This window comes from Schistocerca nitens, chromosome 11 (genome assembly GCF_023898315.1).
Source record: "Schistocerca nitens isolate TAMUIC-IGC-003100 chromosome 11, iqSchNite1.1, whole genome shotgun sequence".
NCBI lineage: Eukaryota > Metazoa > Arthropoda > Insecta > Orthoptera > Acrididae > Schistocerca > Schistocerca nitens.
Genome location: NC_064624.1, coordinates 208,192,470 through 208,214,134, shown reverse-complemented (window position 1 = coordinate 208,214,134; position 21,665 = coordinate 208,192,470). Strand labels below are relative to the sequence as shown.

Sequence of the window (21,665 nt, the reverse complement as noted above, 5' to 3'; positions counted from 1 at the left end):
AACCGCGCTGCTGCTACGGTCGCAGGTTCGAATCCTGCCTCGGGCATGGACGTGTGTGATGTCCTTAGGTTAGTTAGGTTTAAGTAGATCTAAGTTCTAGGGGACTGATGACCTCAGATGTTAAGTCCCATAGTGATCAGAGCCATTAGAACCATTTTAACCGTCACTCCTGATATTTACTGTCAACAAGTGAGACGTCCCGCAGACGCATTCCGAGAACAGCGACCGGGAAGACTGCGTGAAGTCACTCTTCAACACGATAACGACTGGCCGCATTCTGCTACACTGATAAAAATCACTGTACGTCAGTTGCATTGGGAAGGCATACCGCACCCACCGTATTGACCTCAGGCTTTCATCTTCTCCGTGCTCTATCGACCAACCTTAAGAGATCTTCCTTTCTGGATGTAAATGAGCTCCGAACATGGTGGACTTCTTCGCCTGATTGCCTAGTGATTTCTACAGTCGTGGAATCGAAAGCCTACACCACAGCATTGGAAGAATCTTATAAATAATGAAGAAACATATACAGGGTGTCCGAAAAGTCTTTCGCTGATTACATAAATTGATAACTCAGGCTAGAAGTAAGATACAAATATGAAACTGGTGTCTAATTGTTCATAGTTATTTTCACACATCACTTTTTTTCGCACATCACTTTTTTCACATCACTTTTTTCACATCACTTTTTTCACATCACTTTTTTCACACATCACTTTTTTCACACATCACTTTTTTCACACATCACTTTTTTCACACATCACTTTTTTCACACATCACTTTTTTCACACATCACTTTTTTTCACACATCACTTTTTTTCACACATCACTTTTTTTCACACATCACTTTTTTTCACCACATCACTTTTTTTCACCACATCACTTTTTTTCACCACATCACTTTTTTTCACCACATCACTTTTTTTCACCACATCACTTTTTTTCACCACATCACTTTTTTTCACCACATCACTTATTTTCACCACATCACTTATTTTCACCACATCACTTATTTTCACCACATCACTTATTTTCACCACATCACTTATTTTCACCACATCACTTATTTTCACCACATCACTTATTTTCACCACATCACTTATTTTCACCACATCACTTATTTTCACCACATCACTTATTTTCACCACATCACTTATTTTCACCACATCACTTATTTTCACCACATCACTTATTTTCACCACATCACTTATTTTTCACCACATCACTTATTTTTCACCACATCACTTATTTTTCACCACATCACTTATTTTTCACCACATCACTTATTTTTCACCACATCACTTATTTTTCACCACATCACTTATTTTTCACCACATCACTTATTTTTCACCACATCACTTATTTTTCACCACATCACTTATTTTTCACCACATCACTTATTTTTCACCACATCACTTATTTTTCACCACATCACTTATTTTTCACCACATCACTTATTTTTCACCACATCACTTTTTTTTCACCACATCACTTTTTTTTCACCACATCACTTTTTTTTCACCACATCACTTTTTTTTCACCACATCACTTTTTTTTCACCACATCACTTTTTTTCACCACATCACTTTTTTTTCACCACATCACTTTTTTTTTCACCACATCACTTTTTTTTCACCACATCACTTTTTTTTTCACCACATCACTTTTTTTTCACCACATTACTTCACCACGTTACTTTTTTTTTCACCACGTTACTTTTTTTTTCACCACGTTACTTTTTTTTCACCACGTTACTTTTTTTTCACCACGTTACTTTTTTTTCACCACGTTACTTTTTTTTCACCACGTTACTTTTTTTTCCACACGTTACTTTTTTTTCCACATGTTACTTTTTTTTCCACATGTTACTTTTTTTTCCACACGTTACTTTTTTTTCCACACGTTACTTTTTTTTCCACACGTTACTTTTTTTTCCACGCATCACTTTTTTTTCACACATCACTTCTTTTTTTTGACACATCAGTTAACTTCCACATAAGCACCCTGTGTAGCACGTAGCACATCTAGGCGATATTCAATTTCCGTCTACACATTAGCCAACATCCCTGGAGGCATCCATTCGACGACTGTGGTTATCCGTTGCCGCAGGGTTTAGAGATCTGGTACACATGTCCGGTAGACCTCGTCCTTGACATAACCCCATAAAAAGAAGTCTAATGGGGTTATGTCAGGAGAGCGTGGAGGCCAAACCGTTGGCCCATCACTACCAATCCATCGCCCAGGAAAGGTCGTATCGAGATAGTCGCGGACGTCCAAACCCCAATGAGGCGGTGCACCGTCTTGCTGAAATGAGACATTGCGTTGATACTGAAGCAGCCGAGGAAAAGCATACAGTTGCGACACGTCCAGATGCACTGCAGATGTGACGCGAAGAAGAATGGCCCGTAATTCGATTGTGCAATAGCGCGCGCACCAAACATTCACCTCTGGACTGCCTCTGGTGCACTCCGTGACCTCGCCAGGGGGCTGTGAACCCCAAATGCCCACATTATGGCGATTCACTACTCCACTGACAAAAAAGGTCACTTCGTCGGAAAAGGCAATTCGTCTGAGATAAGCATCATCGTCCTCCATACGTGATAGCACTTCAACCGCAAAGTCATATCGACGTGTACTGTCATCGGGCAACGACGCCTGAACGATTTGCACTTTGTGTGCACGAAACAATAAACGTTTGTGTGAAATGTCACGGAGAGAGCTTTTTGGCATCTGTAAACCACGTGAGGCCCTGCGCACCGATTTCTTCTGTCTTCGCAGAAACGACTGCCTTACAGCTCTACCATGTCTGCTGAGGTTCTCGGTCGACCAGACCACGGAAGGTCAGCAACCGATCCTGTGTTATCGAACCTCTCATACCAGGCTTTAATGCTCTTGACATCGGGTGGATTCCTTCCAAGTGTTGTCTGGGAGTCTCTCTGCCCTGTGGTCGGTGATCGTGTCTCATGGTACCACAGGACACACACAGTGCCTTCTCCTGATTGGTTAACATGGCTTCTTGGGCACTGCACCTCATCCACTACTTACGTACTGCGAACCTAAAACAGAAAAAATAACTTTGATAGTTGTAAACAATTCGGCACAAGTTTTATATTTGTATGTTACTTCTAGCCTGAGTTACGATTTTATCTATTCAGGGAAGGACCTTTCGGACACAGTGTATTAGCCGGCCGAAGTGGCCGTGCGGTTAAAGGCGCTGCAGTCTGGAACCGCAAGACCGCTACGGTCGCAGGTTCGAATCCTGCCTCGGGCATGGATGTGTGTGATGTCCTTAGGTTAGGTTTAAGTAGTTGTAAGTTCTAGGGGACTGATGACCTCAGTTGTTAAATCCCATAGTGCTCAGAGCCATTTGACCACAGTGTATTATTGACAGTTAAAGTGCCTGTCGTGTGTATCTGTGGTGTTTATTAAGCTTACGGAGAAACGTGTGTAGTTTCGCCGTTGTAGGAGCGGATGCGGCGCGCCCTAGAGATGGGCAAACTCGTTCACCCTTGGGAACTAGTTCACTGCTGATCGTTCTTTTTTGGGAACCGTTCATTTTTACTCGTTCACCGTTGTTCACATTTGTGCTTGGTATATGGTTCTTATGAAAAACCGAAAACTAGTAGTGTAGGTGACTGAAGGATGGAGGGCACCAAGAGGGAGCACTTGCCTCCCCCCTGGAGTATAGAGTTTTTATTCATTACAGAATTGTTACACACTTTCAGAAGTAATTTGTTTGATTCTGCAGAACCTCTCGTTTAGCCATCTGTAGCATTGTGTGGCTGATCGCGCACGGAAAACCGGCCCCGAGTACAGACTGCTTGCCAATTACGGACGATGTGTTGCCCGTTACGAGCAGATACAACAGACAGACAAACATGTAATAATTAGGCAGTGAAGAAATAACAAGCTAATGCAAGCTACAATTGCGAAACAACCGTTGACTATGTGTAGAGAGCTGGAGAAGAGAACATGAAAATCTCACGCGACGCGCATCGGCTATAGCTCATGTTTTCTTTTAAACCTGTCGGTGGCTGTTTCCCAACTTAATAGACCACAAGTGTCTTGTGTAAAATTCTTCGTTTCGACTTCCACTACGTAGCTATGCTACGTTGTAAACAATAATAGTTTACACCCTATATATACTTCACGTTGTCTATGAGTTCGTAGGCGAAGTAGAGACTTTATGGAAGCATGAAATAAAATGTGGTTTTCTCGTACTTGCGTCACACGCTTAGTAAAAATTAGGTTTTTATGTTGCATTATTAAAGTTCATGCAGCAATAATAATAATAATAATAATAATAATAATAATAATTAAGTTCACAGTAACAAACTTTTTGGTTTGAAAGCTCCTTCTGAAAAAATGTTTTTCAGATAATAAGTAAATACGATTCTATGGCAATCTATGTCTTTTCAAATGGAGAGGCACCGCTTTTGCTACCGAGCCAAAATGACGCACAACCCAATTTTTTTTTTTTTCCAAAGAAACCAAACTAGCATGTAATGCAAATTGGAAACAACCAAGTTTAAAAACAATTGGAGCCTTCCTAAATGTAATGTTCTGTATATGAAAGATACACGAAAATCGTTTTATATGAATTTTCTTACAATAAAAATTAAGCTAATTATTGAAAGTTAGCTGCTAAATCAAGTCGATGAAACCAAAAAATATATGAATACCACAAAAACTTGCCTTGTTGTAAGTATGCCTTCTGCTGTTCATCGATATAATGAAGTAGCTGCTATGCCCTTTTGTTACCTGAAAAGACGTACATATTACATACAACGTAATTTTTGTGTAATTTACGTAAGTATAAAATAGTTTTTGATTACCGGTCGTGGACGCTGAATAGCCACAACCACGTGCAAGAACAGTTTGGAACACACGTAAAATGGGCGAGCGCAGTAAACGAAACGAGCAACTGGATACTGAACTAACTAGGTGCAGTTGGCAGTGGAACTGAGACAGGTGGTCATGTGAAGAACGACGAGTGCGGCCGAGGGAGACTGAGACGAGCACGCGACCGAGGCTGGAACTAGAACTGCCCAAGTGAACTAGTGAACTATGAACCGATCGTTCCTTGGAATTGGTTCCTCGGTCCTTTCGTTCATCTTGGTGAACCGTTCCTTTGCACTCGTTCGTTCGCGAACTACCCATCTCTACTACTTACGTACTGCGAACCTAAAACAGAAAAAATAACTTTGATAGTTGTAAACAATTCGCCACAAGTTTTATATTTGTATGTTACTTCTAGCCTGAGTTATCAATTTATGTAATCAGGAGAAGACTTTTCGGACACCCTGTATTATTGATGGTTAAAGTGTCTATCGTGTGTATCTGTGGTGTTTATTAAGCTTGCGGAGAAACGCTGCGGGCTTACGCTCGAAGAATTCGGTAAACAGGCGGGCCACGTGTGTAGGTTGGCCGCTGTAGGAGCGGATACGGTGGGCCGTTGTCAAGGCGGTGCGTGCCACGCTAGAGCGCTGCGCTCGGCAACAGATGTGTCCTGGGATCTCCAGTCGGCCCCTGCTGCTCTCGCTGCCAGCTTACGCCGCCCGGCAGGGGGAGCCAAACATCGTTAAGAGGCCATTAGTCGCGCGTAGGAGGCACCCCGTGTTCTGGAGGGGAGGGCGCTCCAGCACGGCCGCTCCAGGGGCGGGCGGCGTGTGTCCGTCTGCACTGCGCGTGGATCCTGGGTTCGATTCTGGGCAAGGGCAGGCGGGTCACACGTCCATATTGCAGTCCCTCCATAACCATCTTCCACGTTCCACAGGGTCACGGATGGCAAACATTTTAATACTAGTGTCAATAAAGCAGATAGTGTACTCCGTCTTCAGGCCACGAGCGGTCAACCGGAGCCATCTGACCGCCGTGTCATCCTCAGTGCAGGATGCAGATAGGAGGGGCGTGTGGTCAGCACACCGCTCTCCCGGTCGTTGTGATGGTTTTCTTCGACCGGAGCCGCTACTGTTCGGTCGAGTAGCTCCTCAATTGTCATCACGAGGCTGAGTGCACCCCGAAAAATGGCAACAGCGCATGGCGGCCTGGATGGTCACCCATCCGAGTGCCAACCACGCCCGACAGCGCTTAACTTCGGTGATCTCACGGGAACCGGTGTAGCCACTGCGGCAAGGCCGTTGCCATAGATACAGTGTTGTAATAATAATAGCAATAATTTAACTAAAGATAGGGACTCGACTTTTCGAAGTGACATGTACTCAGTAGTAAAAATTTTCTTTTAAAGTGCTGTACAATGATGGCAAACATACCTGACGTTCCACTCATACTGCATAGTGATCGGAAGAAAAAAGTAACTGTGCAGGTACGTACTGCAAGAGGTCCCACAAGTATCTACGTCTACACGGATACTCTGCAAATCACATTCAAGTGCCTGGCAGTGGGTTCATCGAAGCACCTTCACAATTCTCAATCTACGAGGTACAGCACGCGGAGAGAACAAACACCTATATCTTTCCACACGAGCTCTGATTTCCCTTATTTTATCGTGGTGATCGTTCCTCCGTATGTAGGTGTCAACGAAATATTTTCGCATTCGGAGGAGCAAGCTGGTGATTGGAATTTCGTGAGAAGATTCCGCCGCAACGAAAAACGCCTTTCTTTTAATGATGTCCACCCCAAATCCTGTATCATTTCAGTGACTCTCTCTCCCATATTTCGCGATAATACAAAACATGCTGCCTTTCTTTGAACTTCTTCGATTTACTCCGTCAGTCCTACCTGGTAAGGATCCCACACCGCGCAGCGGTATTCTAAAAGAGGACGGACAAGCGTAGTGTAGGCAGTCTCTTTAGTAGGTCTGTTACATTTCCTAGTGTCCTGCCAACAAAACTCACTCTTTGGTTAGCCTTCCCCCACAACATTTTCCGTGTTTTCCTTCCAATTTAAGTTGCTCGTAATTGTAATTCCCCGCTATTTAGTTGAATTTACGGCCTTTATTTTTTACTGATTTACTGTGTAACCGAAGTTTAACGGATTCTTTTAGCACTCATGTGGATGATCTCACACTTTCCGTTATTTAGGGTCAACTGCCGGTTTTCGCACCATACGTACATCTTTTCTAAGTCGTTTTGCTGCTTGTTTTGATCTTCTGATGACTTTACTAGTCGATAAACGACAGCGTCATCTGCAAACAACCTAAGACGGCTGCTCACATTGCCTCACAAGTCGTTTATATAGATACGGAGCAGCAAAGGGCCTATAACACGACCTTCGGGAACGCCAGAAACCACTTCTGTTTTACTCGATGACTTTCCGTCAATTGCTACGAAATGTGACCCCTCGGACAGGAAATCACGAATTGACTCCCATAAGTGACAAGAGATACTCCACAAGCAAGCAATTGCACTGCAAGCCGCTTGTGTGGTACAGTATCAGAAGCCTTCTGGGAATCCAGAAATACGGAATCAGTTTGAAACCCCTGAATTTCTATATTGCAATCATTACTTTCTTCATTATAAGTATTTTAATAATGCATCTACTATATCCAAAGCCGGCCGAAGTGGCCGTGCGGTTCTAGGCGCTGCAGTCTGGAACCGCGAGACCGCTACGGTCGCAGGTTCGAATCCTGCCTCGGGCATGGATGTGTGTGATGTCGTTAGGTTAGTTAGGTTTAAGTAGTTCTAAGTTCTAGGGGACTAATGACCTGAAAAGTTGAGTCCCATAGTGCTCAGAGCCATTTGAACCATTTTTTTTTTTACTATATCCAGACAATTTTTACACTGGCGACCTTCAGTTATACCGAAGTGCTGTCAAATAGACCCGTGTACAGCTAGCCACCACGTAAAACGCTTCATCAGAGTGGGGGAGGCATCCAAAACAGAAGCAATATTAGTCTCCCGCAGAAGGTTCAGAGAATCCCTTGCAACAATAAATCCGGTACGGCACGGCAGTAAACGTTTATTCTTCTGCAAAGAGCTCCGGGGTAACGGTGGACCATCTCTCAGACTGGACTGAACACAAAACTGCAATCTCTTAACAAGTATCACTGCACAAACATAAAGTATTTTCTCTCAAGCTTGAAAAGAAACCTGTTCAGTCACTAATACACTCCATTCCAGATGAAGGGGACCCCATTCCGCGTGGACGTTCGTTCGTATGAGAGTTCACACGAGCTGGAACCGACGTTGAATGATTGGGTGCGCTACATTTGTGACGTACACTCTTTCCACCATATCACGCTAGGCAAATTACAGTTGTCGTGGCTATGTGGCGATAACTGTATCGGATTCCCAAGAATTTCACTCTCCTCTTATTGATTTTCAAGTCTTAGGCAACTATCTGAAAGCACGGCAGAAATAACTCGTTCTTGACAAAGCAAAACCCTGTCTCTGCCACTACATAACACTGCCGTGTTCGCTAATTCGTTCTCTGTAACACGAACCCGACTTTTCGAAAAATATTTCTCAAAATGTCAGAAAAATTTAGTCTTTGAAAGTTCAAATGACAGCTTGTGTCACTACGTCACAATTCTCACCTCTTCCATGTACTTCTCTGCAACTCTCTCTCTCTCTCTCTCTCTCTCTCACTCTCACTCTCACTCTCACTCACTCTCTCTTTTCAATCCCCAATCCCCCCTTCGTCCTCCACTGTTTCCCCCCCCTTTGTCTACAGGATTCGCTGTCGATGTTCCGTTCGTTCATTACAGCCATTTCAACTATCATTTCTACTTTCTCCTTTTTAGTTTTCGGATGTATCAAATCTTGAATTCCAAAACATGGCTACGGATGAGCTAGTAATGTTAGGAATAAGAAATTTCAGTTTAGGATGCTTGCGTACATGTTTCAGACATGCGAGATAGTGCTTCAACATTTCCATTCACACTTACTGTTTTCAGAACTTGAGCTCATAATGAGAAAATTTTAACTAAGTTTCCAGGACGTTACTATTGTGTAAACGTTTGAATGTTGCTCTAATGAAAATAAACAGAACTTTATCTGTATTTGCATTCGTAAAGGTATACATGCATTTTTGTGCTGAAGTATTAGATTGAACTGGGAAATCAGTAGTTCCTTCGGCAAGCAATTATCATGACTGCGAGAAGCTGTTGAAATTTACAGGTTTGAAGAAAGTTGATGGAAACAAGGAATTGTTTGTGATTGCGTTCGGTTATCCCCATATCAACGAAAAGCGGAAAAAAATATTATTTTCACCGTATTTTGCGATACGTTCAGAGTTCACGTGAGAAATTATTTGGTGCTAGGGGTAATGGCGAATTCTTGTCAGGACTCTAAAACACCACCTACGTCGAGGTTATCGTGTTGAGGAAAGTCGGGCGCCAGTAGTCTTCCAACACGACAACGCTCGTCCACAAAACTCAACTGAAGATGCTGTGCGAAACCTGAAATTCGAAACGATCCCCACACAGTCCTTACTCCCCCCATGTTGCGCCTTGCGATTTTTATTTTTTCCTCTACTCAGGAGAGGGGTCAAGGATGAAAATTACACTGAAGACTGAAGTCCTGGGTTCGAGAATTTTAGACTTATTCAGTGACGGAATGAAAAAGAACTTCTTGTATTTTTGGAGGAAAGTATTAGTGTTAACGGTGACTTCATGGAAAAATATACAAAAGCATATCATAATCTGTGGAAAACCTATATGTTATCTCTGTAGAGTACCTGTAAGATGATCTTTGTAACTGTTTTGTATATATAAGATATTTTCGATGTGTAAAGTGTACAACAAGTTGTGTGTGATGTTAAATGTGTGTGACTCTCTGCACAAATGGACCATTAGAAAACTGTAAGTACAAATTCTTCTAAATTTTAGGCACTAACTTCACAAAAAGAATTGATACCCAACTAAAAAATAGCGTGTTTCTTATGTACCACAGTGAAAGTCACCTAAATGAAGCACACACACACACACACACACACACACACACACACACACACACACACACACACACACACACTGACAACATCAGAAGAAATGGCTAAATACACACAAAAAGCGCACTTGAAAATGGGAATTATTCCTCGAAACGCGTCGCGCGAAAAGTAAATTAAAGAAAAATCGTGACTGGTAGCAGAACATTTATTTGTAAACAAACCTCTAATAAATATATGATTTAAGAATGCTGCTTTAGTGTACGTGTTTTTTTACCTGATCTTTCTAATTGTTCCGGAAGCATGTGTGCACTACATTTCAGCGTAGCCTCGTATGCAGAAATGAGTCTTGCACAGCGGACAGAGCTTTATTAACCCAGTTTGCGAACTTTGAATACCGCAATACCGACGCATCGGTTATTCTTATCCTATCTGCGTGTGAAATGCTAATTAGCATTTCGGGTCGGACACTCCAGCGGCTGGAAACAGATGCGTGCGGCCGCTGTGGGATGCAGAGAACGCGGCGGAGATTGGATTTTCGCCGTTCCGGCCGTAACCGAACATCACCCCGGCCGCTGCCGCGGGTAGGCCGTAAGCTGCTAGCTGGTTACACCACAGGAATCTCTCTCTCTCTCTCTCTCTCTCTCTCTCTGCGCCCCACTCACACAACACAAGCCAGCAGGTAGCCTGTGGGAAGGAAGGAGGGGGAGACAGGGCCCTTTGTTCGGTCCCAGGTTCAAGGCCACGGCTGCAGCTGTTTATACGACACGTGGCCACAGAATGTCTGGCCACTCGTCCTTCCGCGTAGCTACCACTTCGAGGGAAGTCGACTCGTAGATTGCTGCCCGCCAAAAATACTACGCAATTTCCTTTCGCTTCCGTCTAACCTTCTCACACAGCGGCTGTAGGGCAGACCTCCTTGTAGCTACTAATGTGGACACACTGTACGCAGGGTCGCTTCTTCGACTAGGCGAGACTAAGCGGCAACATTTTAGGGGCGGAAAAAAATTAATTTCAAAACCAGCAGCGAAACAATCGAGTAAATGAGGAGAAAACTGAGAAAGAATAATTAAAGCAAATGATTGTTTTCGAAAGCATACGGAACAGCTACATAAGAAGTGTTAACTTAGTTTGACGAAAGTAAACACACTGCTTCGTACCTACCTCAGAAATTAGGCGGCCGCTTCTGGGTAGCAAACGGAAACGAACATGACCAGGGACTGACCTCTGTCGAGCGCTTGTGGTGAAATTGCGAGGTTACGGAATGTCGTCTCAGTTACGTGACTGGATTTGTGACTCCCTGTCAGAGAGGTCACAGTTCGTAGTAACTGACGGAAAGTCATCGAGTAAAACAGAAGTGATTTCTGGCGTTCCGCAAGGTAGTGTTGTAGGCCCTCTGCTGTTCCTTATCTATATAAACGATTTGGGAGACAATCTAAGCAGCCGACTTCGGTTGTTTGCAGATGACGCTCTCGTTTTTCCACTAATAAAGTTATCAGAAGATCAAAACTAACTGGAAAACGATTTAGAAAAGATATCTATTTGGTCAGAACATTGGCAGATTTGCCCTAAATAACGAAAAGTCTGAGGTCATCCACGTGAGTGCTAGAAGAAATCCGTTAAACTTCCGTTACACGATAAATCAGTCAAAATTAAATGCCGTAAATTCAACTAAATACGTACGAATTACAATAACTTGCGACTTGATACCGTACATCCATCATTCGTTGTGTCTCCTTTTGGCTCTGCGGATCAGAATTCCGTGAGAAGATTCCACCGCAACGAAAAACGCCTTTCTTTTGAAGATTTCCACCCCAAATCCTGCATCATTTCTGTGATACTCTCTCTCCCACATTTCGCGATAATACAAAACGTACTGCCCTTCTTTGTATTTTTCGATGTACTCCGTCAGTCCTATCTGGTAATGATCCCACACCGCGCAGCAGTATTCTAAAAGAGGACGGACAAGCGTAGTGTAGGCAGTCTCCTTAGTAGGTCTGTTACATTTTCCAAGTGCTCTGCTAATAAAACGCAGTCTTTGGTTATCCTTCCCCACAACGTTTTTTAGGTGTTCCTTACAATTTAAGTTGTTCGTAATTGTAATTCCCAGGTATTTAGTCAAATTTACGGCCTTCAGATTTGACTGATCTATCGTGTAACCGAAATTTAAAGAAATCCTTACAGCACTCATATGGACGACGTCACACTTTTCATTATTTACCGCCAATTACCAATTTACGCACCATATAGATATATTTCGGAAATTGCTTTGCAATTTGTTTTGATCTTCTGATGACTTTACTAGTCGATAAGCGACAGCGTCATCTGCAAACAACCTAAGACGGCTGCTCAGATTGTCTCCCAAATCGTTGATATAGGTAAGGAACAGCGAGGGTCTTATAACACTACCCTGGGGAATGGCAGAAATCATTTCTGTTTAATTTCAGCACTTTCCATCGATTACTACGGACTGTGCGCTCTCTGACAGGAAATCCAGTGACTTAACTGACACGATATTCCATCAGCAAGCAATTTCACTACAATACGCTTGTGTAGTACAGTGTCAAAAGCCTTCTTGAAATCTAGATATAGGGAATCAATTTGAAATCCCTTGTCAACAGCACTCAACACTCGGTGTGGGGGTGCAGAACTAGTTACGTTTCACAAGAACGATGTTTTCTAAACCCATGTTGACTGTGTGTCAGTAAGCCATTCTCTTGGAGGTAACCTATAATGTTTGAACACAGTTCGCCAGTTCGGCATATTGGGCTCAGCTGCCTCGCAAGATACTGTAACTCACGGTATGACGTGACGGTTCTATGTGATTCTATTTTTGTCGGCCGCTACTTACCGACAATTTATTCGTGACGAACGCTGGGTCATTCCGTTCTCTTACATCTCAACATGAATTTATTTTAATTCACCTAATCACATAGCAAAGGACGCTGCGAAACCGGTCGTGCGTATAAATAAAGGACTCACAGCTAAAGAGGTCTTACCTTTCCAAAATGTTACATCCCAAAATGGCTCTGAGCACTATGGGACTTCACATCTCAGGTCATCAGTCCCCTAGAACTTAGAACTACTTAAACCTGACTAAACTAAGGACATCACACACATCCATGCCCGAGGCAGGATTCGAACCTGCGACCGTAGCAGCAGCGCTATTCCGGACTGAAGCGCCTAGAACCGCTCGGCCACAGCGGCCGGCCTATCCCGGTTGTGGCTGCGCAGATTTCAAAATCTATTGTATTATCATCAGTTGCAGTTTTTGTGGGCACAAAAATATCAGTTTGACTACAGAAAATTTCCGATCTCTATTAAATGACCAGATCTTTTTTTTGGTCATCAGTCTACTGACTGGTTTGATGCGGCCCGCCACGAATTCCTTTCCTGTGCTAACCTCTTCATCTCAGAGTAGCACTTGCAACCTACGTCCTCAATTATTTGCTTGACGTATTCCAATCTCTGTCTTCCTCTACAGTTTTTGCCCTCTACAGCTCCCTCTAGTACCATGGAAGTCATTCCCCCATGTCTTGGCAGATGTCCTATCATCCTGTCCCTTCTCCTTGTCAGTGTTTTCCACATATTCCTTTCCTCTCCGATTCTGCGTAGAACCTCCTCATTCCTTACCTTATCAGCCCACCTAATTTTCAACATTCGTCTATAGCACCACATCTCAAATGCTTCGATTCTCTTCTGTTCCGGTTTTGCCACAGTCCTTGTTTCACTACCATACAATGCTGTACTCCAGACGTACATCCTCAGAAATTTCTTCCTCAAATTAAGGCCGGTATTTGATATTAGTAGACTTCTCTTGGCCAGAAATGCCTTTTTTGCCATAGCGAGTCTGCTTTTGATGTCCTACTTGCTCCGTCCGTCATTGGTTATTTTACTGCCTAGGTAGCAGAATTCCTTAACTCCATTGACTTCGTGACCATCAATCCTGATGTTAAGTTTCTCGCTCTTCTCATTTCTACTACTTCTCGTTACCTTCGTATTTCTCCGATTTACTCTCAAACCGTACTGTGTACTCATTAGACTGTTCATTCCGTTCAGCAGATCATTTAAGTCTTCTTCACTTTCACTCAGGATAGCAATGTCATGAGCGAATCGTATCATTGATATCTATAATGAGATTTAGATCTATAATGCATATTTATGCTCGTAATGAATTTCGTGAAGGACGCCCAATAAATGCTGTTACTGATTACAATATCGAAGAAAATGTTCGAGTAATGCATGAAGGAGATCGACGGACCTCTTACGAATTTATTCGGGCGACAATGGGCCTTGCTAGTTTTTATGGTTGCGTGCATCAATCTCTGAACATTGAACCTTTATAGGATCGATACTATCGTTTTGTTTTCCATGTATCTGTCTGTCTGTCTGTCGATGGTTCCTTAGAGGTGTCAGAATAGTTGGCTCCTAAATCATTTGTCAAAAGATACGGCCATTTACATCGCATACTCTGATACTCGAAAACTCACTCATCAAAATGTGTAGTGTGCTCCCCGTTAAACTAGATTCGCGAAATTCGGCAAGAAGCAACGTCTCACAGTGGAGGCAAAGTAAAAATCTGAAACTTGTTAAACTGAAATTCCATTGTAAAAAAAATCTTCTGCTATTTGAACATGCATTGCATTCATCGTCAGTCAGCTGCATAATAGATCAACATTAGTGCATACAAACAAAAAAACTGTAAGTTTTAGTCATGTTTCCGAAAGTTAACAAATCTTCTCTCTATATGTGTAAACTGAAGTATCGTGCCCGCGTCTTTTTGTGTATCCGAGCTAGTCTGAGGAACTGCTGTACATATTTTGACGGGGTCGCGGAATTCCGACGACCAATATTTTGCCAGTATCGGTATAGATAACATGCAAAAATCGCTGAGATCCTCGATTTCTAGGATGAATGATCTGTACATAAAACTTCCTGGCAGATTAAAACTGCGTGCCCGACCGAGATTCGAACTCGGGACCTTTGCCTTTCGCGGGCAAATGCTCTACCGACTGAGCTACCCAAGCAGGACTCACGCCCCCTCCTCACAGCTTTAGTTCTGGCAGTATCTCGTCTCCTACCTTCCAAAGTTCACAGACGCTCTTCTGCGAACCTTGCAGAACTAGCACACCTGAAAGAAAGGATATTGCGAAGACATGGCTTAGCCACAGCCTGGGGGATGTGGGCGGGGCGTGAGTCGTGCTTGGGTAGCTCAATTGGTAGAGAGAGCACTTGCCCGCGAAAGGCAAAGGTCCCGAGTTCGAGTCTCGGTGCGGCACACAGTTTTAATCTGGCAAGAAGTTTCATATCAGCGCACACTCCGTTGCAGAGTGAAAATCTCATTCTGGATCTGTACATAATTTTGTACCAAAACCTCGGTGCGTGAGTTCTATTAACACATGGCCATTTTTTTCTTAATTTTGAAATAGCCCGTATTGTTACTGCAGCATTAGAATGCAGGTGTACGCTTAGAGCCAGCTGATCTGTTTACCGCAAAATTTCGAAAAAGTTCCCGGGAAAAAAAATTACTTTCCACCACGACAACACATCATCACATAAAGCAAAACCAACAACTGAATATATTGATGCCCTAAAGGTGAGCACTGTGGACCCTCTTACAATACAGCCCCGACCGAGCAGCTCGCGATTTATTTTTTGCATCGAAAAATTGAAGATAAAATGCGCGCAGTCAGTTTCGGTTGCGGCAGTGGATGAACATTATGGGGAGCTGGTTCCTGAAGTGCCTCGGGCGTAGCTGGGTCATTGCTCTGACTGGTTTTAATCGAATGCAAAAACGATTCAATGTCAGACGGAAATATTTTGGAACACAGTTCAGTCATTTAATTAAAAAAAAAAAACTGATTCCTGTTTGATTTTCTAAAAACATTCAAAGCGCCGTATCCAAAGCTCAGACTGCGCCTTCGCGGCCAGGCACAACTTTATCGAGCTGTGGAAGTGTAATGGCTTCGTGGTAGTAGTGTCGCCAGCGGGGATATTTCAGTATTTCGGGATTCTTGCGGTGTGAGAGGAGTTTCGCACAGCAGGGGTCTCCTTAAAATGTATCGGGGTCGAGTCTCAGAGTGGCCGGTGGGTGCTTTTGAAGCTGCCACTGCCCGAGACGTCGCCTTATCTGCTGCCTCACGCTGCACGCACTCTTGCGGTTCGCGTGCGGCCCTCGAGGCAGAACTCGGCCATTGTTCCGTGCCTATTGTGGTCTGCAGTCTGTCGGGACGGGACGTGACGTGACTACTTGGAAATCGATTGCGGGCCGGTCAGAAACTACTGTCAGCCGGTGTGTCCCCCACGGCATCGTTTTGGGGCCTCTTCTGTTCACTTTGTGTTTGTGTGTGTGTGTGGGGGGGGGGGGGGGGTGCGCGCGCGCTTGTGGTCATGGTTTTCACTATCTTCTGCGTCTGCATATGATGTAGGGGTGTCTAGCTATTGTAGATACAAATGAAAGGAAAGAGTGGAGGACAATGAAACATGCAAGTAATCGTGATAAATAAAGGTTGTAACGTGTTACTATGTTTACGACGTTTCTCATCGAGCCATATACGTTATCTCGCATTTCTAGCTGCTTCGCTCACACAAATAATGATAAAAATTCAGAAATTCAGGGTCGCCACCAGCCCAAGCCCTTCATTTAGAAAAAATGGAGCTGGAAAATTATTAGTTTAATTACTCTATAATTTAATTACAAGTACGCAAATTTCCTTAAGTAGCCAGATAAGTAGCACTCCATGTCGTGCATGAAGCAACTTGATTGTTTCAGGAATGGAAATCAGAGTAACGGGGTAAAATCGACACTTCAGAATTTATCTTTCACGTAGATTATTTATTGTATCTAAGTATTTGGTTGCACATTCTAAGTACACATAACTGGCGCCAGACTAGAAATATTAAGTAAGAATTACGTGAGAATGTAACAGAGCACAATTTAACTACAGCAAGAAGAAACACAAAGAAAACGGGGGTGGGAGACAATGATACTATCACCTCCTTTACATTCATACCATAAAAATATCTCAGAGATTCGCATTACGATTCTGCACATTCACTATTCTGGACACAGGTTTAACCAATGCACGAGGTTGTGCGATAATTATTGAACATACTAACAGCGACCGAACTAGAGCACGTGGTGCATTCCGAATCAAACTGTTGTGCTGCTTTGTAGAAAGCGAACGAAAGAACAGATATTCTTGCAGAAATCACAGTTCGTTAAACAAGCAGACCGTTAAAATAAAGCCTATTGTGGTGCCGTGGTGGACCAGAACGGTCATTGATTACGAGACACGTGCCACAAAATCGACACACAAAGACAACAGCAATTTCGACAAAATATAAGATTAAAAATCATTTAAAAAAATACCTCGCTTCACACGCTTCAGATAAGCTGAAGTTCTTTGGTATTTCACCAGTTAAACATAACGAAGTCCTAACTCAACCTGCTTCCTATCACCTGAAACCCCACTTACGAGCTACGATCCGTACTCACCCACTGGACTCGCATTCGGGAGGACGACGGTTCAATCCCGCGTCCGGCCATCCCGATTTAGGTTTTCCGTGATTTCCCTAAATCGCTCCAGGCAAATGCCGGGATGGTTCCTTTGAAAGGGCACGGCCGACTTCCTTCCCTAATCCGATGACACCGATGACCTCGCTGTCTGGTCTCCTTCCCCAAAACAACCCAACCAACCAACCAACCGTACTCACCTAAGTGTTCACCGAAGAGTGTCCGTTTCTCTTTCGAGATTACCTAGCTCCTCGTGCAGCGGAAGCTACCCTCCGTCACCAACCTCACACACAAAAACAGCATTCGACACGGCCTTCAACTAAGATGGGTAAACATCTCTGTTCTGGTATTGGAAACGTAAGTCGCTCATCCTGTGCTCTCCTTTGAACGAGAAGCAACATCGTCTGCTCCCAGCAGGCGATGACCAACTCGGCGTTTCCCACAAAGCAAAACCGAAACCCCACAGTAAAACACACATATAACAATCAACAGGCCTTATTTGAGTGCTCAGTCTTTCTGGAAGTGTTTATGAATTGAGCTAAAATCAGGTAGCAAAGTGACTAGGTTGTACCGAATTCGACAAGCGTCTTATGAAACGACTTCACAGAGACGTTTCAAGGTCTGATGGGCAAATGCAGTCATGCCCAGGGGTGTTGGCGAGGTGGGTGGATGGGGGGGGGGGCGGCTATAGCCCACCCCCTCTGGCGGAGTGTCATATCATACTGGATAAAACGACTTCAGAAATCAGCGAATATATTACTTCAAGGGATTCAATCATTTTTTTTTATATAACTATGTAGCAATATAGGTTGCAATGTATTACATTTCAAACACATTTTAACAAAAGAATAAGAGCAGCAAATAGCTTAATATCGAAACCAATAAATATCATTTAACTTAAAATGGGTGTCTCATTATTTGTTAATATACATTGGATGTATATTAATGAAAGGAGAGTTGGTTCAAATGGCTCTGAGCACTAAGGGACTTAACATCTGAGGTCATCAGTCCCCTAGACCTTAGAACTACTTAAACCTAACTAACCTAAGTGTATCACACACATCCATGCCCGAGGCAGGATTCGAACCTGTGACCGTAGCGGTCCCGCGGTTCCGGACTCTACCGCCTAGGACCGCTACATGTCTGTGGCACTATCTCCCCTACTTCGCGATAGTACAAAACGAGCTGCCCTTCTTTGTACTTTTTCCATGTCATCCATCAGTCCCACCTGATGCGGATCCCACACCGCACAGCAGTACTCCAGAATAGGGCGGACAAGCGTGGTGTAAGCAGTCTCTTTGGTAGACCTGTTGCACCTTCTAAGGGTTGTGCCAATGAATGGCAGTCTTTGGTTTGCTCTTCCCACACTATTGCCTACGTTACCGTTCCGTTTAGGTTATTTGTAATTGTAATCGCTAAGTATTTAGCTGATTTAAGAGCCCCAGATTTGTGTGACTTATTGCGTAATCGAAATTTAGCTGGTTCCTTTTAGTAGTCACGTGAATAACTTCACACTTTTGTTTATTCAGCGTCTATTGCCACTTTTCGCACCATACGGGTATGTTATGTAAATCTTTTGCGAATCGTTTTGATCATCTGATGACTTTACAAGACGGTAAATGACAGCGTCATCTGCAAATAACGTAAGATGGCTACTCCGATTGTCTATGTCCTTGGGGAACGCCGGATATTACTTCTGTTTTACGGAACCTTGGCGCAGACACGACAGAACAGAAGGCGCTTCAGTCTGGAACCGCGCGACTGCTACGGTCGCAGGTTCGGATCCTGCACGGATGTGTGTGATGTCCTTAGGTTAGTTAGGTTTAAGTAGTTCTAAGTTCTAGGGGACTGATGACCACAGAAGTTAACTCCCTTAGTGCTGAGAGCCATTTGAACCAAAAGCTGTAGAGCGTGCGCCTCGATTGTGTCAACGCAGTGCCTTGCCGACCGGCCTAAAGGTGGCAAGCACTATGGAAAGATCAGCACATTCCTCAAACTCGGGAACTATCAAGAATGGGGTTCCACAAGGGTCGGTCTTGGGTCCTTTGTTCTTAATATATATTAATGACTTGCCATTCTATATTCATGAAGAGGCAAAGTTAGTTCTCTTTGCTGATGATACAAGTATAGTAATCACACCTGACAAACAAGAATTAACTGATGAAATTGTCAACAATGTCTTTCACAAAATTACTAAGTGGTTTCTTGTAAACGGACTCTCACTGAATTTTGATAAGACACAGTACATACAGTTCCGTACAGTGAATGGTATGACGCCATTAATAAATATAGACCTTAATCAGAAGCATATAGCTAAGGTTGAATATTCAAAAATTTTAGGTGTGTCCATTGATGAGAGATTAAATTGGAAGAAACACATTTATGATCTGCTGAAACGTTTGAGTTCAGCTACTTATGCAGTAAGGGTCATTGCAAATTTTGGTGATAAACATCTTAGTAAATTAGCTTACTACGCCTATTTTCACTCATTGCTTGCATATGGCACCATATTTTGGGGTAATTCATCATTGAGGGATAAAGTATTTATTGCACAAAAGCGTGTAATCAGAATAACAGCTGGAGTCCACCCAAGATCATCCTGCAGACATTTATTTAAGGATCTAGGGATATTCACAGTAGCTTCTCAGTATATATACTCTCTTATGAAATTTGTTATTAACAACCAAACCCAGTTCAAAAGTAATAGCAGTGTGCATAACTACAATACTAGGAGAAAGGATGATCTTCACTATTCAAGATTAAATCTAACTTTGGCACAGAAAGGGGTGAATTATACTGCCACTAAAGTCTTTGGTCACTTACGAAATAGTATCAAGTCTGATAGATAACCAAGTATTTAAGAAGAAATTAAAAAAATTTCTGAATCACAACTACTCCTACTCCATGTAGGAATTTTTAGATATAAATTAAGAAAAAAAGAAAAACCAAACAAAAATTATAAAAGAAAATTGAACAAAAAACAAAAAAATAAAAAGTTGTTATATTAACTTAATTATGTTCTTAAATTAACTTAATTATGTCATGTATTGGAAAATTCGACTCGTTCCACATCATTACGAAATATCGTATTCATGATCCATGGAACTAGTATTAATCTAATCTAATCTTCCGAGCAAACGAATGGAGTCGCCCAGCGATTTGGACCAGAACTGATCACCGCGCATCGGCGACCGTTTTCGGCCCCCGAGCATCTGTGTTAGGCGCACACGCGGGACCTGTTAACTATCTCAGCAGCTCGTGTCTGAACTCCATAGACTTCTGCAGTAACTTCCCACTCCAATTGACACTGCCGGTGGCGTTCTCTGTGTCCACAAACGGTGCGGGTGGAGGCTTCGTGATATTTTTTTTGTTCGACAACCTGCTTTCCTCTCTCTCTCTCTCCTGTTGCCTGGGGAGCGTGTCTAATCCCACTAGCGCGTGGCCAGGCGGCGGTTTTATCTGCCGGCTTCCCGTAATGCGCCTCTTATCGGGAGGATAATGTGGCCCAGTTTTACGACCCCCTATCTGCGAGATCGGGGGGACACCTTCAGACCGGCCCTACAGCCTGCACAGAGCGCGCGCGAGCACACACACATGTTCGTCATGGTGTCCTGCAGACGGGGCGACGCGGCCTACGGTACGTACACCGGCTGTTCGCTTAGCACTGTTGATAGTTTTAGCCGTATCCGAAATCCGATACGTCGATATTGAAAATACCATTATCGGTCCCGCATACATCGAAGAAAAGTGTCGATATCAGTGTATCGGCTGAAGAAATATCGACGTACCGGTCTATAAAGACGTCGGCTACAAGTTAAAACTGTGTGCCGGACCGAGGTACTGGCAGAAGTGAAGCTGTGACTCGTGCTCGGGTAGCTCAGATCATAGAGCACTTGCCCGCGAAAGGCAAAGTCACGAGTTCGAGTCTCGGTCCGGCACACAGTTTTAATCTGCCAGGAAGATTCATATCAGCGCACACTCCGCTGCGGAGTGAAAATCTCATTCTGGAAATGTAACCCCCTTCAGTCACACAGAATGTTAATGGTGTTAACGTCCGTGATTCCCATTGAAATTCGTGCTGAAATGTTTTGGTCAGCAGTTGGTGAATTCCTTTCCAACACACGAAGCACTTGTTTCTCTCTTGAGATGTACTGACTTCTGGTAGTTACCTGCCACCTGAAGCAAAACAAAAGGGAATCATTTAGAAAAATATTCAGACGCAGCTTTACGATTTCGTTCACATGATTCCGCATATAGCAAGTATATGTGCCACATATTCGTTTTCAGGGAAATCGAGGAA

At 43.3% G+C, this 21,665-nt stretch overlaps 1 protein-coding gene and 1 pseudogene across 1 annotated transcript in view; one reads left to right on the top strand and one right to left on the bottom strand.

The window, feature by feature from the left end:
* The window catches only part of LOC126213528 (5'-AMP-activated protein kinase subunit gamma-2-like), an 889,308-nt gene that overhangs the window by 531,600 nt on the left and 336,043 nt on the right, over nucleotides 1-21,665 (top strand). The window lies entirely within an intron of this gene.
* On the bottom strand, nucleotides 6,028-6,145 carry LOC126214020 (5S ribosomal RNA; annotated as a pseudogene).